Source organism: Ambystoma mexicanum, chromosome 3q (genome assembly GCF_040938575.1).
Source record: "Ambystoma mexicanum isolate Mex_15411 chromosome 3q, UKY_AmexF1_1, whole genome shotgun sequence".
In the NCBI taxonomy this organism is placed as follows: domain Eukaryota; kingdom Metazoa; phylum Chordata; class Amphibia; order Caudata; family Ambystomatidae; genus Ambystoma; species Ambystoma mexicanum.
In genome coordinates, this window is record NC_090926.1 from 905,841,709 (window position 1) to 905,857,304 (window position 15,596).

At 45.4% G+C, this 15,596-nt stretch overlaps 1 protein-coding gene across 2 annotated transcripts in view; it reads left to right on the forward strand.

Annotated features, from left to right (window-relative positions):
* Positions 1 to 15,596, forward strand: part of CEP112 (centrosomal protein 112) — a 3,147,769-nt gene that overhangs the window by 1,932,460 nt on the left and 1,199,713 nt on the right. The gene's annotated exons all lie outside the window — the stretch shown is intronic.

Sequence of the window (15,596 nt, forward strand, 5' to 3'; positions counted from 1 at the left end):
CTAAGAAGTCACACTATCAGCTGCACACACACACACGCACACACACACACACACACACACGCGGACACACACGCGGGGACACACACACACGCAGACACACGCGGACACACACACACACACACACACGGACGGACACACACGCGGACACACGGACGCACACACATGCGGACACACACACACGTCCCCAAAGTCGCACAAAAGGAAACGTCAGGCACTTCAGCGCCGGCGCTTCTGCGACGAAGCCGGTCTATGCCGGCACACGGCACGAAACTCTGACAGATTTACCCCCAGCAACCTCGGCACCTAAACCACAGGTATGGGGTTCATTAAACTTTGTCAATTGATGAACCATGCTACCACACTACAGAAGCAAGGGCTAGTCCAGTACTACATAAATTCCAGACCAGATCCCCTCAGATCGCCTCAGAAACTAATAAAACAAATGCCCAGAACCTCCTACACTCAAAACTGCTCTACTTAACACCAGGTCACTGACCAAGCACGCTCAGGAGATCCATGACTACATCATAGATGATAAGCTGGACATCCTATGTCTAACTGAGACATGGCTACAGGAACCATTAGGTCCTACCATAGACATTGCAGTACCAACCAACTATAACATCTACCTCAAAAACATAGAAACTGGAAAAGGTGGAGGAGTGGCAATAATTGCCAGACAAAATCTCAAATTGTTTGCTGCACCCATACAGTGTACTGGCTGCGAGATTATACACCTCAAACTAACACCTACCAATAATGACTGCTTGAACATAATAGTCATATACAGGCCACCGTCCCTAAATTCAGAATTCAATGATGAAGTAATTACTATCCTTAACAACCTTAAAACACCTAATACTGAGATTATTCTACTAGGCGATATCAACAGATGGAGGGGTAACCACAAGGGCCCTGAGGCTATACGTTTAGAGGAAGAACTAGAGAACTGTACCTTCACAGTAGTCAATAAAGGCCCCACGGCTGTCACAGGGAACCAACTCGACTGGATAATCAAAAACAAAGCCGACATCACACTACTAGGAACCTACCCATGTATCTGGACAGATCATTATAAAATTGAAGTCTTACTTACCTTAAAACAAGAAACTGCTAAAACAAATAACCCACCCAAAACTGTACTTGATAGGAACTTGAAAAAAATCAGTAGCACTGTGCTATCAGAGGGAATAAATGAAATCATGTCTAAGACTACTGATGACGACTCATGTGAAAATATCATACTAGCATACAAACAACACTTAAAAGGCATACTAGATCTCCATGCCCCTTTAAAAAAAAAAAACATGTCAGGCCTAACACAAACCACCAAAAATGGTTCAATGCCGAAGCCATTAAACTAAAGAAAGAGAAACGAAATTTAGAAAGGAAATGCTTAAAAGACCCCTCAGAAACAAATAAAACAAACTGGAAAAACGCTGATTGTAGATACAAAACCAAACTCGTAGAAATTAAGAAAAACCATTACAATGAACTTATTAGCAAGGCATCCAACTCTGCCGGCAAACTCTTTCAGATCCTCAAAGCGACCGATAAACCCAAAGCACTCACTCTGCCTTTCCAACCAATGGAATTAGATTGTTAGAAAGTCCAAATGGCCTTCCACAACAAAATCATTAAGGCCAGAGAAGCCATTATAAACTGCCAGAACAGCAGCCCACTTACACCAGAGACACCAAGTGAAATCAAGCCTGAACCAATAATTCCTAAATTCGAATTCACACCTATAACACTTGAAGAGATGAAGAAAACACTTTCTAACATAAAATGCACCTCAGGCACAGAATATGTGTTACCACCAAAACTTATACTGGAAAACCTTGACATATTCTCTCCATTCTTCAGAAGAATGGTAAACGCGTCCTTTAGGGATCAAACTGTACCCACTCTAATCAAAACAGTCACGGTTACACCATTACCCAAGAAACCAGAATTAGACCAACAGGACTCCACAAACCTCAGACCAATAACTAACTGCAACTTTTTGTTGAAAATACTGGACATGAACAACCTTCTGCACCCCTGCATGTTTTGTTCCTCCCCTCCCTTTCTGTACCCCTCCCCCTCACCTTTTGTTTTTCTCCGGCTCTACCAGAAATGTCGTCACGCCTAGTACTGTAGTCGCCTGTCTGGTTCCGTTTCCTTCCCACTCTCCCCCTCCCTTCCTTATCTATTTCTAAGCTCTTGCACTATCTGAAATGTCGTCAGGCCGAGTACGATAGTTAATTCCACATCCTTACTGTTCATGGCCTGTAAGAATGTGGTTGTATTTTCCCTTGTTCCCTCCCTTGCCTTGAAGCGCTTTGAAACACATTGTGTATAGGCGCTATATAAATAAACTATCATATATCATATATGTTTGTTTGTTTGTTTAGTATTTATTATGCGCACCGGACCCTGGGGTATAAGGGCGCAGGAAGTAAGAAGATGTACAGCTTAGAGCATACATTACATTATTATATCACATATCACCCTCAACAATCTGGTTTCAGAACAGCCCACAGCACTGAAACGGCACTGCTAGATCTGCAGACCGAGATGCTGGGTATACTAGACAGGAGCAAATCAGGCCTCCTGATCTTGTTAGACCTCTCGGCAGCCTTTGATCTGCTTGATCACACGAGGCTTCGAGAGGCCTTAGAACACTCAGGAAACTGCTCACAAGAGGCAACTGAGTGGATTTCCTCATTCCTACAAGACAGACAATCTAGGGTAGTCTGGGGTAACCAGACCTCTATAACCAAACCAGTAGATTGTGGAGTCCCACAGGGAGCCAGTTTTTCACCCCTGTTGTTCAATCTATATATGCGTTGTCTATGTACTATGCTGACACAACTAGGCATATTCTTCACTAATTTCGCCGACGACACCCAGTTGGTCTTCGAGCTTAGTGGTGACTACAAACAAGTTAGTGATAAATTAACATCTATATACAACATAATCGAAAGCTGGATGAAGGACAACTGGATGTGCCTCAATGGTACCAAAACGGAACTAATGATTTTTGGATCAGCACATGCCAGAAAAAAACGTAACCCACTATACTCCTCCTTCTGTATCAAAAACGCCCAAATACCAATATCAGAAAAAGTGAAGACACTTGGAGTTTACTTGCAGGCCTCACTAGGAGCTGAGGCCCATTCAACTTACTTGAAAAGAAACTGCCAGTATTACCAAAAACTACTTTAAAAAATCAGACCCCTACTTAATCAGAAAAATAGCACCACATTAGCCAGAGCTACAATACTCTCCAGACTTAACTATGGCAATTCCCTGCTCCCTGGGGCAAGTAGCAAATGCCTGAAGCAATCTCAGGTGATACAAAACAATGCCATCAGGGCTATCACAGGCAAGTCAAGAAGGGAGCACATTACAAGCGACAGAAGAGATCTGCGCTGGCTGGCCGTTGAGGAGAGAATTTCATTCAAGTCCCTCACTATAGTCCATCAATGCCTATATGGCAAAGCCCCAGCATATCTAAAAAAAACAATTCAATTGGCATGAACCAACCAGAAACCTAAGATCATCTAACAAAGGCCTCCTCCAAGCTATTCCAGCTAAAAAGCGGAATGGTCTCGGCAAGGCCTTCTCGAGCAGAAGCATCCTTAAATGGAACGAACTACCTGTGACACTGAAATTGGAATCAAATTACATACAATTCAGAAAGAAACTAAAGACCCTGCTATTCAAATAAATACCCGACCAGACCACAAACTCTAGCACCCCACAGAACTGATTATATTTGTGTTTTTGTTGTCCCGTATTCTGTCTGTTCATGTCGTGTCTCATTGGAAAGCGCTCTGATGCCCGTGGGCTTTAGCGCTATACAAACAAATAAATAAAAATAAAACATGGACACACACACACACACACACACACACAGACAAACACAGACACACACACGGACATGTGCACACACACACACACACACACACACGGACACATACACACACACACACATGGACACACACACACAGACACACACACACACGGACACAGACACACACACACGGACACAGACACACACACACACGACACAGACACACACGGACACACATGCACACACACACACGGACACGCACACGCGGACACACATGGACACGCACACACACGGACACACGCACACACACGGACACACGCACACACACGGACACAGACACACACGGACACACGCACACAGACACACACACACAGACACATGCGCACACGGACACACACACACACACACACACACATGGACACACACACGGACACACAGACACACACACGGACACACACACACATGGGCACACGCACACACGGACACACACACACGGACCCACGCACACAAGGGCACACACACACACAGACACACACACATGGACACACACACACACTCTCTCTCTCTCTCACACACACTCTCTCTTATGCTCTGGGCCCTAGTAGAAAGGATGGTAGACACTGTAGGTCTGTAGTCCGTGTCCGTGCCTACTGAGGGCTATGAACTGATGGACGTATTGGATGAAGGTCCTGTGACTGAACATAATATGCAACTCAATTTGGCAATTGCTGATCCCCTAGCCTCATTGTGGCAGCATCCCTGCTCCATTGTCCCAATCATCTCTACCTACGGAGAAGTGCAGGCCGGAGATAGGAGACCCATCATTTCTGTCTTCTCACCCTTTTCCAGAAGGGCTTGGTATGCAGGCCGCCACATTCTCCACCAGACCTGTGGCCCTCAGTTCTAATTTGCCCTCAGATAGAGAAGGTAAAAGGTTGGATGCAATGGAAAAGAAGGTTTTTACTTCTGGCAGCATGGTGTTGAATACCAATGTATCTTGTGGGTTCACAAAATACTTTTTGGCTTATGGAAAGCTGTGGAGCAGGCATCTCAATACATACCTGAAGGTAAAATGCGTGATGGATTTGCACGGCTGGCGGAAGATGGGAAGCAGGTGGCCAGGCAGTCGCTACAAACGTGCCTGGACATGGCCGACTGCGTGGGGTCAGCGGTAGTTCTGAGGAGACGAGCATATCTCAGAACATCTGACTTCTCTACGAACAAAACGTCTGGATTCTCTCCGAACGTCCAGAATAGGCTACTGGACATGCCTTTTGAAGGAGAATTCCTTTTTGGCCAGAAGACTGACAACTCTTTGGAAAAGTTTAAAGAGTCAAAATTAGCTGAAAAATCGCTGGGCCTAGCTGCACAGCTGGCCAAACCTGCCTTCAGCTTTTCCTCTAGAGGCAGAGGCTACAGGTGCTATGTGCCTTATGGCAGGACGGCACAGCTCTCTCAGGCCAGGCAGAGGCAGAGCTTTTCTTGCAGCCCTGATGTGGCAGAAGGGTTTAGCCCTGATGTGGCAGAAGGGTTACTAGAGGCCAGTAAACAGCAGCAGTGCCAGGGTGGCTCCGCCCTCCAAGCCGCTTTGATTTCCCCTCCCATGACGTACTGATTGGTGGATGGTTGGCAGGTCATTGGCCCCAGTGGCAGGATATCACATCTGATGCCTGGGCCCTACAGCTCGTTCTGTGGGGTTATTGTTTGCCCGTTTTAGGAAAACCTGCTCACAGACCCTCACCACCTCCAATTCAACCAGGACAGGAGCTCTAGGTAGAACTGAGAGCCCTATTGTTGAAGGGTGCCGTGGAAGAGGTACCTCCCGATCAGGAAGGTCAGGTTGGTATTTCCTTTTGCCCAAGAAGGGAGGCGGTCTGCATCCCATTCTGAACCTCAGGGCCTTGAACAAGTTCCTGAGGAAGGACAAATTCAGGAATGGTGACGTTGAGAGAAATGATACATGCCCTCGAACTTCAGAACTGGTTGATGTCAATAGATCTGCAGGACGCCTATTTCCATGTGCCGATACATCAAAGGCACAGGAATTTCCTGAGGTTTCTCAGAAGGGACAAGCATCATCAGTTCAAGGTGCTTCCCTTTGGGTTGACCTCCGCACCAAGGGTCTTCACCAAGCTCATGCTGGTAGTCGTGACTCACCTCAGGAAATCCGTTGTCCGTGTATTTCCATGCTTGGACGACTGGCTGATCATAAGGGAAGTCAGCGGGACAGGTCTTATCTCATCTAGAGGACACCTGTCTGCTACTGAACAAGCTGGGATACTTGAAGAAGTCACAGGTGATGCAAGTCGAGAGGCTCCAGTTCATAGAAGCAGTCCTAGACACTCGGTTAGGGAAGGCTTTGCCTCCCGAGGAGCGAGCCAACATCATCGCACAGATGGTGGAATTGATCCGGAACCACGCCACCTTACCCGCGGCTTCCTTCCTCCACCTCTTAGGTCTCATGGCCTTCTGTATTTTCATAGTTCCAGAGGCCAAGCTGTGCATGAGATCCCTACAGTGGCTCCTGAGAAGTCAGTGGTTACAGTACCTCAGAGCCATCACAAATTCCCTCAGGGTGTCCAGGTCAGTGGTTGATGACCTCAGCGGGTGGACTGACAGCAGCAATCTCATGGCGGGGGAACCCTTCTGGCCTCCATGACCTCAGGCCCGAGTGGTCACGGATGCGTCTCTGAAGGGTTGGGGTGCTCACTGCAAGGACTTGCGGGTGAGCGGCCTTAGGTCAGTTATCAAAGCTAAGTGGCACATCAACAGGCTGGAGTCGCAGGCCATCAGATTAGCCCTGAGGACCTTTGCTCTGTCTCTCGAGGGGAAGCATGTCCTGATTCCGACAGGCTACATGGTGGCCAAGGTGAACAAGCAGAGTGGTGTGCACTGCTTTCCCCTCTGCAGAGAGGCGATGCCGCTTTGGTTCTGGTTGCTGGAAAACGAAATCTCAGTCTCGGCAGTTCATCTGGCGGGGACAGAGAACGGCTCGGCGGATGCTCTGAGCAGGCAGAGCACAGTCTCGCATCAGTGGGAAGTGTGCCAGGAAGTCCTAGAAGAGGTCTTCTCTCTATGGGGTACCCCAGCAATTAATCTGTTTGCCACAGAGTCCAACAGGAAGTGCAGACAGTTTTCCCTAAAGGAATTCCCAGCAAAGCGGGCACTGGGGGATGCCTTTCTGGTGGATTAAACCTTCCCTCTCCACTACGCCTTCCCTCCGTCTCCCATGGGTTCTCAGGAGGTTGAAGATGTTTCATGCAACCATGATCTTGGTTGCGCCGGACTGGGCGAGGAGAACTTGGTAGTCCAACCTCTTGGATCCAACCATCTGTCAACCTCACTGGTTGCCTTGGCGCCCGGATCTCCTGACCAGTCGGCAGGTCGGGTACTTCACCCAAACCCAGAGTCCCTCCACCTCCATGCGTGGCTCTTGAGAGGATGAGGTATGATGACTGTGACCTCTCTGAGGAAGAACCTGACGTATTGCTGGTTACATGCAGACCGCCTATCAGATCCTTTTATGCGTGTAGGTGGAGAAGATTTGAGGCATTGTGCAGTGAAAGCGAGATCAACCCCCATCTCTTGCCCCACGACTACAGTGATGGAGTTCCTTCTGTCACTGACCTCTTCCTTCAAGTTACCACAGTCAAAGGATACATGGCGGCCTTGTCTGTGTTCAAAAGGTCCCCAGATCAAGGCTCCTTCTTTACAATCCCATTTATGGCCCAATTCCTCAAGGGCCTTGTGAATAAGTTTCCACCAACTCCCTTTGTTGTCCCAGACTGGGATTTAAATCAAGTTCTGATGTTCTTCATGGCGGCTCCTTTTGAGCCCATGCATTCCTGTTTGTTGCGGCTGTTACCATTAAAGACAGCCTTTTTGGTTGTGATTACTTCAGCCAGGAGAGTTAGTGAGCTTCAGGCCTTGTTTTGCAAGACCCCGTTCCTACGGTTCTTTCGGGAAATGGTTTCTCTTAAAGTAAGGCCTGGTTTTCATCCTAATGTGGTATCTGAATTCTACCTTCCTCAATCCATCACACCCCTCTAAGGAAGAGAAGCAGTTCCATCACTTAGACCCCAAAAGAGCTTTTGGCTTTTATATTGCTATGCTGTCAGAGTTCCGGAAATCTGATCAACTGTTTGTGTCCCATTCACTGTCCTGCAAACATCTAGCTGTAACGAAGCAGACTCTATTGTGATGGATTATTCTTTGCATCACGGAATGCTATCAGTCTGCAGGCAGGGAGCTTCCTCCTGGCATCAGGGTCAAACTCGACAAGAGGAGTCTCGGCTTCTACGGCCTTGCAGACGGGAGTTCTCATTAGGGATATCTGTTGTGCGGCCACATGGTCATCCTTTCACACAGTTACCAGGCACTATTGTCTCGATGGTGCCCGCGGGGCTGATGCACGTTTGGGTTGGGCAGTTTTGGAAAATCTGCTACTATAACACTTTCTTTTAAACTCTTTATTTAACATTTGAAAAACAAGATTTAACACAATCATCATACCATAACAAATTGTCCAAATCGTAAAACTCAAAAAACCCGCAGAACTGAAGATAAACAAATGTCAAACAACATGGACCCCCATAACAATTGTAAAATAACCAATATGAACTCTATAAAAGATTCAGGACACACAACAACAAAGACAAAACAACATAAAACACACAACTAAACAGTCCTTTACCACCCCAGTTCAAAGAATAGGCCATCAGACACTGGAATCAACGTAATCAACCATATAGGTCATTAAGTCCCCCAAATCCGACGATAACTTCCCTCCCTTCCTTGACCAAAAAGCATAACCTTATCGTATTTCGACAAGACTTGCATGTCAAAAAGCCAGTCCTCCACACCAGGCTTCTTTCTAGACTTCCAAACCCGCAAGATCTGTTTCATCGCCAAAACCAGAATTCTGTTAATCCAATCTGCACCCTTCCTAGCCCTGTCCCCTCTCTCCCTGTTGGACAACAAAATGGTCGAAAGGAATGTGCGCGGAAGCTTCCTTCCAACACAAGATCTAACCTGTCCAATACATTGGACCAAAAATCAGAAACTCTGGAGCACATCCATAACATATGCATCAAAGAGCCCCCACTACAGCCACATCCCCAACATGAATCAGAGTCTGAAAGACCCAACCTGGCCATCTTAGACGGCGTCCAATATAATCTATAGAGGATCCTCTGTCGAATATATCTCAATTGCAAATCCATATTTGCCTGTACCCCCACATGGAGTAAATAGGTCCACTCTTCGACAGGGATATCCGCACCAACTTCATCTGTCCAGGACAGGTGAAGCCTATCCCAAGCCCTCACATCCGCTTCATCCAACGGCATTAATCCCATGTACATGGAAACCACATAAGAGGCCGAACAGAGAAGTCCACACAATGGGGGTCTCTCCTCCATGAACCCGACATCCATCATTCCTGTCCGCTCAGCCAACAGTGCATTCAAAACATCATAATGACTTTCCTCTCTTGCACCAATCCCAAAAGATGCTCTCAGTTGGTCAAAGGGAATCATGCAACCGTCCAACCACACATCCCGAATACGAAGAATGCCCCTATTGATCCAGCTCTTCCAGCATAAGGGCTTGTTCGCTAACTGCAAACCCACATTATGCCACAAAGAAGCATCATAATGCATTCAAGCATTTTCCCCATCAATTTCAATAAAGCGCAACATCGCCTCCTTAGTAGCGCACATTGCAGGCAACTTCTTCACTGAAGCCGGTACTTTCCACATAGAATATATATCTCTAAGGCCATAAAGCAAAAATTGGGAACTCTCAATAATATTCCAATTAGAAACATTGTCATGGTCAGCAGAGAAGTATGAGGTCGATTATTTTCAACAGAAAACCCATGCAATATTTCGTTAAGTCTGGGTAACCAAACCCCCCATCCTTCACAGGACATTTCAAAATATATTTAGCTATTCTAGGCAGTTTACCAACTCCCCAAAGAAAACCCTGGAATGCTTTCTCAACAGGAGGCAATATTTTTTGTGTGAATTTTAGGGGGATGGATTGTATGATGTAAAGAATTTTTGGTAAAAGAACCATTTTAATAGCATTGATTTTGGCCCATATCCCCATCCTCAACCGGTTCCACCTCAATATGTCCCTATTAATTACCCCCAATAGTCGTGACACATTAAAAGTTGTCATTCTCTTCAAGTCTCGGACCAAGTAAACACCCAAGTACTTCACAGCCCCCATCTCCCAGTGGCAGTTCCAAGAACCTAAGACACCTCATGGGATATCATTATCCAAAAGGAAGGCTACTGTTTTCCCCCAATTTATCTTATGGCCCGACAAACGACCTACCTCCTCAAACATCCCTTTGAGTCTCACACACCCCTCCGCTGGATTAGACAACACAATAGACATGTCATCCGCATAGCACAGAACTTTTACCTCATTATCTCCAAACCTAAGACCATGAAGGCCCTGTTCCTGTTGCAAGTACAAAATGAGGGGTTCCAGTGCCAGATTAAACAGGTACGGAGACAAAGGACAACCCTGTCTAGTCCCCCTAGATAACAAGAAGGAAGAGGACATAGCCCCATTAACCCACACCCTTGCACTAATATCAGAATTCAATGCGCGTATAGCATTAACGAATGTGGTACCAAATCCCATCCTCCTAAGAGTGTGGTAAAGAAAATACCAATTGACCCTGTCAAAGGCCTTTTCCGCATCCATAAAAAGCAACAGGGTATCTCAAACCTTTGTCTTCGGCAAACTCATAACATCAATCAACGTTCTAATATGATCATAGCCATACCTACCTTTCATAAATCCCACCTGCGAACTACCAATCAGTTTACCAATGCACCCATCCAGTCTATTAGTTAAAATCCTAGTAAAAATCTTGAGGTCCACATTCAGAAGCGAAAACGGCCTATAATTCTCACATCTTTTACCATCTTTCCCTGGTTTTGCAAGGATGACCACACAAGCCTCTTTCATAGTGGGGCAAACTATCCCGTTTCTCATGAAACCATTGTATAGGGTGCACAGGAATGGTATCAGCACACCACTCAGCGTCTGGTAAAATTCCACGGGGAGACCATCCATACCTGGCGACTTACCCTCATTAAGTTGATTAATTGCCACCAATAGTTCCTCCTCCATAATAGGATTATCCACCACCGCAGACTGATCTGCACTTAAACTCGGCATGGCAATCTTATCAAAAAATGTGTCCATACCAGCCTGAGACAGAAATTGATCCTCACAATACAATGTATCATAACATTTTCTGAAACCTTCACAAATCTCACTTTTTTTGAAAATATGGTTACCACCATTGTCTATCAGTTTCTGAACAAAAGAGTTATCCGTTAGGCCCTGCAACCTATTCGCCAGAAGTTTCCCATTCTTGTCACCCTGCTCCCAGAATTTTTGCTTCATAAAGAACATGCCCTTTTCATATTGTGTATCCATTTTTTGTTTGAGCAGTTCCTTGAGCTGTCCAACCACTCTATCATCCGTACTCTTAGAAACTGCAAAATTCTTCTGCGCCACCTCCAAATCATCTTCCAGTTTCCGAAGCTCAAGCATACCTTTCTTCCTAGCTCGGGAAGTAACATTCATCAATTCCCCTTGCACGGTTGCCTTATAACTTTCCCAAACCATAACATCAGAAGCCGAGCCAACATTAACGTCAAAAAAGTTCCTCGTAAAATCCTCCAGAGATTCAGCTACCCCCTGTTCTTTCAAGATATAGGTTTTGAGTCGCCACCTGGAGAATTCTGACCTCTCAAGTCCCAAATTCAACTGCATCAACATCAAAGAGTGATCCGAAATACTTCTCTCCTTAATAGATACATCCTGCAATATGCTAGCCAACCTATCCGAAACGAAAAAATAATTCTCGAATGAGAGTCATGCACTGGCGAGTAGAATGAGAACTCCGTCACATCCGGATGAACAAACCTGCAAGCATCAACTAAATCCAAGCTATCCACAAACTCCCTGAAAGATCTACTTGCGCTTTCCGCAGTAAACCTACATTGAGCCGAACGATCCATTTTCCCGTCCATCACACAATTGAAATCACCCCCTAATATCATATATTCCCCGCCCATCCCCCTCAAAAGTAACGACAACGTCCCAAAGAAAGGACTACCACTAGTGCATGGTCCATAAATGGAGCCTATCGTGATCACTCTATCCTCATATTTAACATCTAGAAGAAGTATCCTCCCTTCCTCATCCATTGCCACCTTTTCTACCTGAAGCATTAACCCTTTCCGTAGGAACACACACACTCCCCTTGATTTGGAACTATGACAATTGTGAAAGGACTTAGTAAACTATTTATTAACAGATGAGTTGAATCATTCAACAAATGAGTTTCCTGAATAAGTGCAATATCAACCTTTTCCCTCTTCAGCCTGTGTAATACTTCTTTTCTCTATCTCGGAATATTAAGGCCTTTGACATTCCAGGAACATACCCGCAGGTCACCCATCAACCCACTTGATCCAGCCTGAATCCATAATATTGATCCCAAAAGTATACACGTCAATGGATAAGGGGGGGTAGGCGACAAGACCGAGTTGTGTAAACATTACAAAACAACACATAACAATACAAACACACAGAAACCATGAGTTAAAGCATATGAAGTTTAACAGTATAGCCCGCAAAACTGTAGGGCGATGATGAGTGCAGTTCTTTACAAAACAAACAAAATCTTGAACTGTAATCACCCCAGAACCCACACCCAATTATTATGTAGTAAAAATAAATAACAGTAACCTTTCCCATACCACCCTCAATAGTACCCATATCAGCAGAAGAATATGAACCACCCTCCCTCATACATTCTCATTCTACCCAGAACCCAGCCCCGTATAAAAGACAGTATCGAAGAAACCAAAATGCACACAACGCAATGCTATCATACCACATTCAGCATACATCATTCCATAAATCTTGCAATAGTCTATCAATGCAATGTGATCCACCAAACACCAAATGTAGTCCCTAAAATTATAAATACCACCTCCATCCTACACCCATCCAGTGCCAAAGGTTCCCTTATTCACCCACCCCTCATTCCTGCCTCCGAACAAACCTTATAAGGTATGGAGTCATTATACCCCTCAACGACACCGAGGCCCCAACCCATCCCGTTGTTTGCTTCCCTTAATACAACTCCATGAGAGATAAGCAGGCAGACTACCAGTTGCCATATAACTAAATTAAGGCCCCAAACTTAGTATTTCATGTTCAATGACCATGCACAGGCCCGAAAGGAAGATCAGCATACATGTCCCCCCCTGGAGTGTTCCCGACTACTCTCGGACCCAGCAATAACAGGACATCTAGTTAACTGTTGGCCCCGTTACATCCACGCATTCAGGTCCCCACCTGACCCCACAATGCCAGCTTACATCAGCCCTATCAACATATACACATCCCAACCAAGAACAGAAATCCAAGCAATACAAAATTCAAGTTTGATTAAAAAAAGAAAATCAGATGAGGAATCTACAGGAGGAAAGCAATCCATTGAAGGAGAAATGGCTAGTCTTTTGCCTTAACAAAAAAAAGAAATATGTTTCATTTCTCTCTAATTCTGGAGAGCTTTATTCCAAACTGTTTTTCATCTCTTTCGGATCTTTCCCATTATAAAGTTTTTTAAAAGGCTGGTTAACCTTGTCTCCCATCGTTTTCCTCTGCTGCGTTCAATATGGGGGGGAGGGGGAACGTGGGTATGGGGCGTATTGACGTGCCTTGTATGAAATGCCAACGTCACGTCAGAGCTGATGATCGAGCACCGAGCAAGACAGATCGATGATCGATGGCAGAGTCGAGGTCCACTTGTCCACCTGTCGAAATGTTTCTGAGCTTCAAAGCTGGATGAGGATATCTATCAGATGAGGAATCTGTGGGAGATCGATCAACAGATAAAACATTACAGTAATTAATTTATCCGTCATGCAGCAGGTCAGAGTGGGAGCTGGGTTCTCTGTGAGGTTACTCTATCCAGTTGGGAGAGGGCAAGTGCTTGGACCGCGATCCTCTAGTCTTAGGCAGGGATTAAAGTCTTGATCATGGTACTGTACCAGGCAATATGCGTTTTGTTGGTAATGTGAGTCTTGAAGGGATAGGTTTCTGTCGTTGGGGAATCCAAGAGACGTTGTCTTGGGTTGCAGTCCTTTCTGACCCCCATAGTAGCTGAGAACCTTCTAAAGCCACCATCTATTGGAGTCTCTTGGCACCATTGTATTTTTGTAGGAGTCATTAGAATAGTGAGCTGTGACAGGTTGAAAATGCCTGTCTCATATGCAGTGCCCCAATGTCCAATATTCCCAATCTGTGTCTATACATGAAGGACAGGCAAATAATAGATGTATGGCTCACAATCTCCCAGAAAAGGACAAGCGAGAGAGAAAACCAATTTTGCATGCATGAGCTTCATAAAATTGAGTTCACAGCCGAGATTAGCAGGCTAGGGAATTACCAACTGGGATGTGTAAACTAACAATAAAGCATTACTCTCTGCAAGTCCCAGCAGAGAAGATCTGATGAAAAGTATTTGCCGGATGTAAAAAGAGAGACAATAAAGCTGGAGTGAAATGAATAATGTAAATACAGTAAACAATATCGCACGCTCTCTATAAATGACAGACTGAGGGAAGATTGGCAGATATTATGTCAGGATGTTTTCCTCGCTCTCCGACCAGTGCCTTTCATTCACACTAAATGCACCCACTAAAAGGTATAGAAGAGAATATTTAAGGCACTAACAACCCATTGTGTAACAAAGCGCAGACCATCGATGCTGGTGGAAAGCCTGAGGGAAGAGACCATTGAAGATAGAGGGGGCCTGGAAGAGAAGAGTCTTTATTTTGTGTCAGAACGAGAGCAATTGGGAGATTTGTTTAGTTTTTAGTTGGGTTCTCTCGTTGATGTGAGGCTTTATTCACAGTGATCATTTAAAGTCTGACTTTTAGGGGGTCATTACAGTTTTGCTGTTTCAGAAAAAGTGCCTGTAAAATTGCAGGTAATTCTGGCACCAGCAATTTTATCCAGACCGGCAAAACAAGTGTTTGCCGTTGAGGCCACAAATTTACCATCACTTAATCAGGCCCCTACTGGCAAATAAATGCTGGAATTACCGGCACCGGTAATTCCGGCCATTGGCTGAATGGAGTCGACTCCACAGAATGGTGATTTACCGTCCTTTCCACCGCCTTTTATATCCTAGTAATTCCTGGATATCGGGCGGTGGAAATGGTAGGGGCAGTTGGCAGTTTGCCGGTATCCTGCCGGAATTACCAGCGGGATACGATTCAAATATGCACAAGCAACATTCTCAGAGCAGGGCTTGCAGACAAGGCACACATCTCCTTCTCTCACAACACAACAACCAGTCACCCACCCACCATTTAGTCATACCTCACCGCTCCTATCCTCACGGAAAAAGAAATATCTTACGTTAGTGCTGCAGCACACCTGACCTTACGTGGGTTCTTGGGTAAATGGAAGCAATTGGCTCCAGGCCAATATAGACACATGCTCAAAGCATTTGACAAACGACATTCATACATGGGACAAACAAATACCATACATGCTATGACAAACACTAGGAGATGGGAGAATGGGTAGAGCCACACATGACAAATTCCATACATGCTATGTCAGACATTAGTGGGCCGGCGAATGGGTGCAGCCGCCCAGTCAAACTTATATGCCAATGTGAACTGTAAAATTACCACTA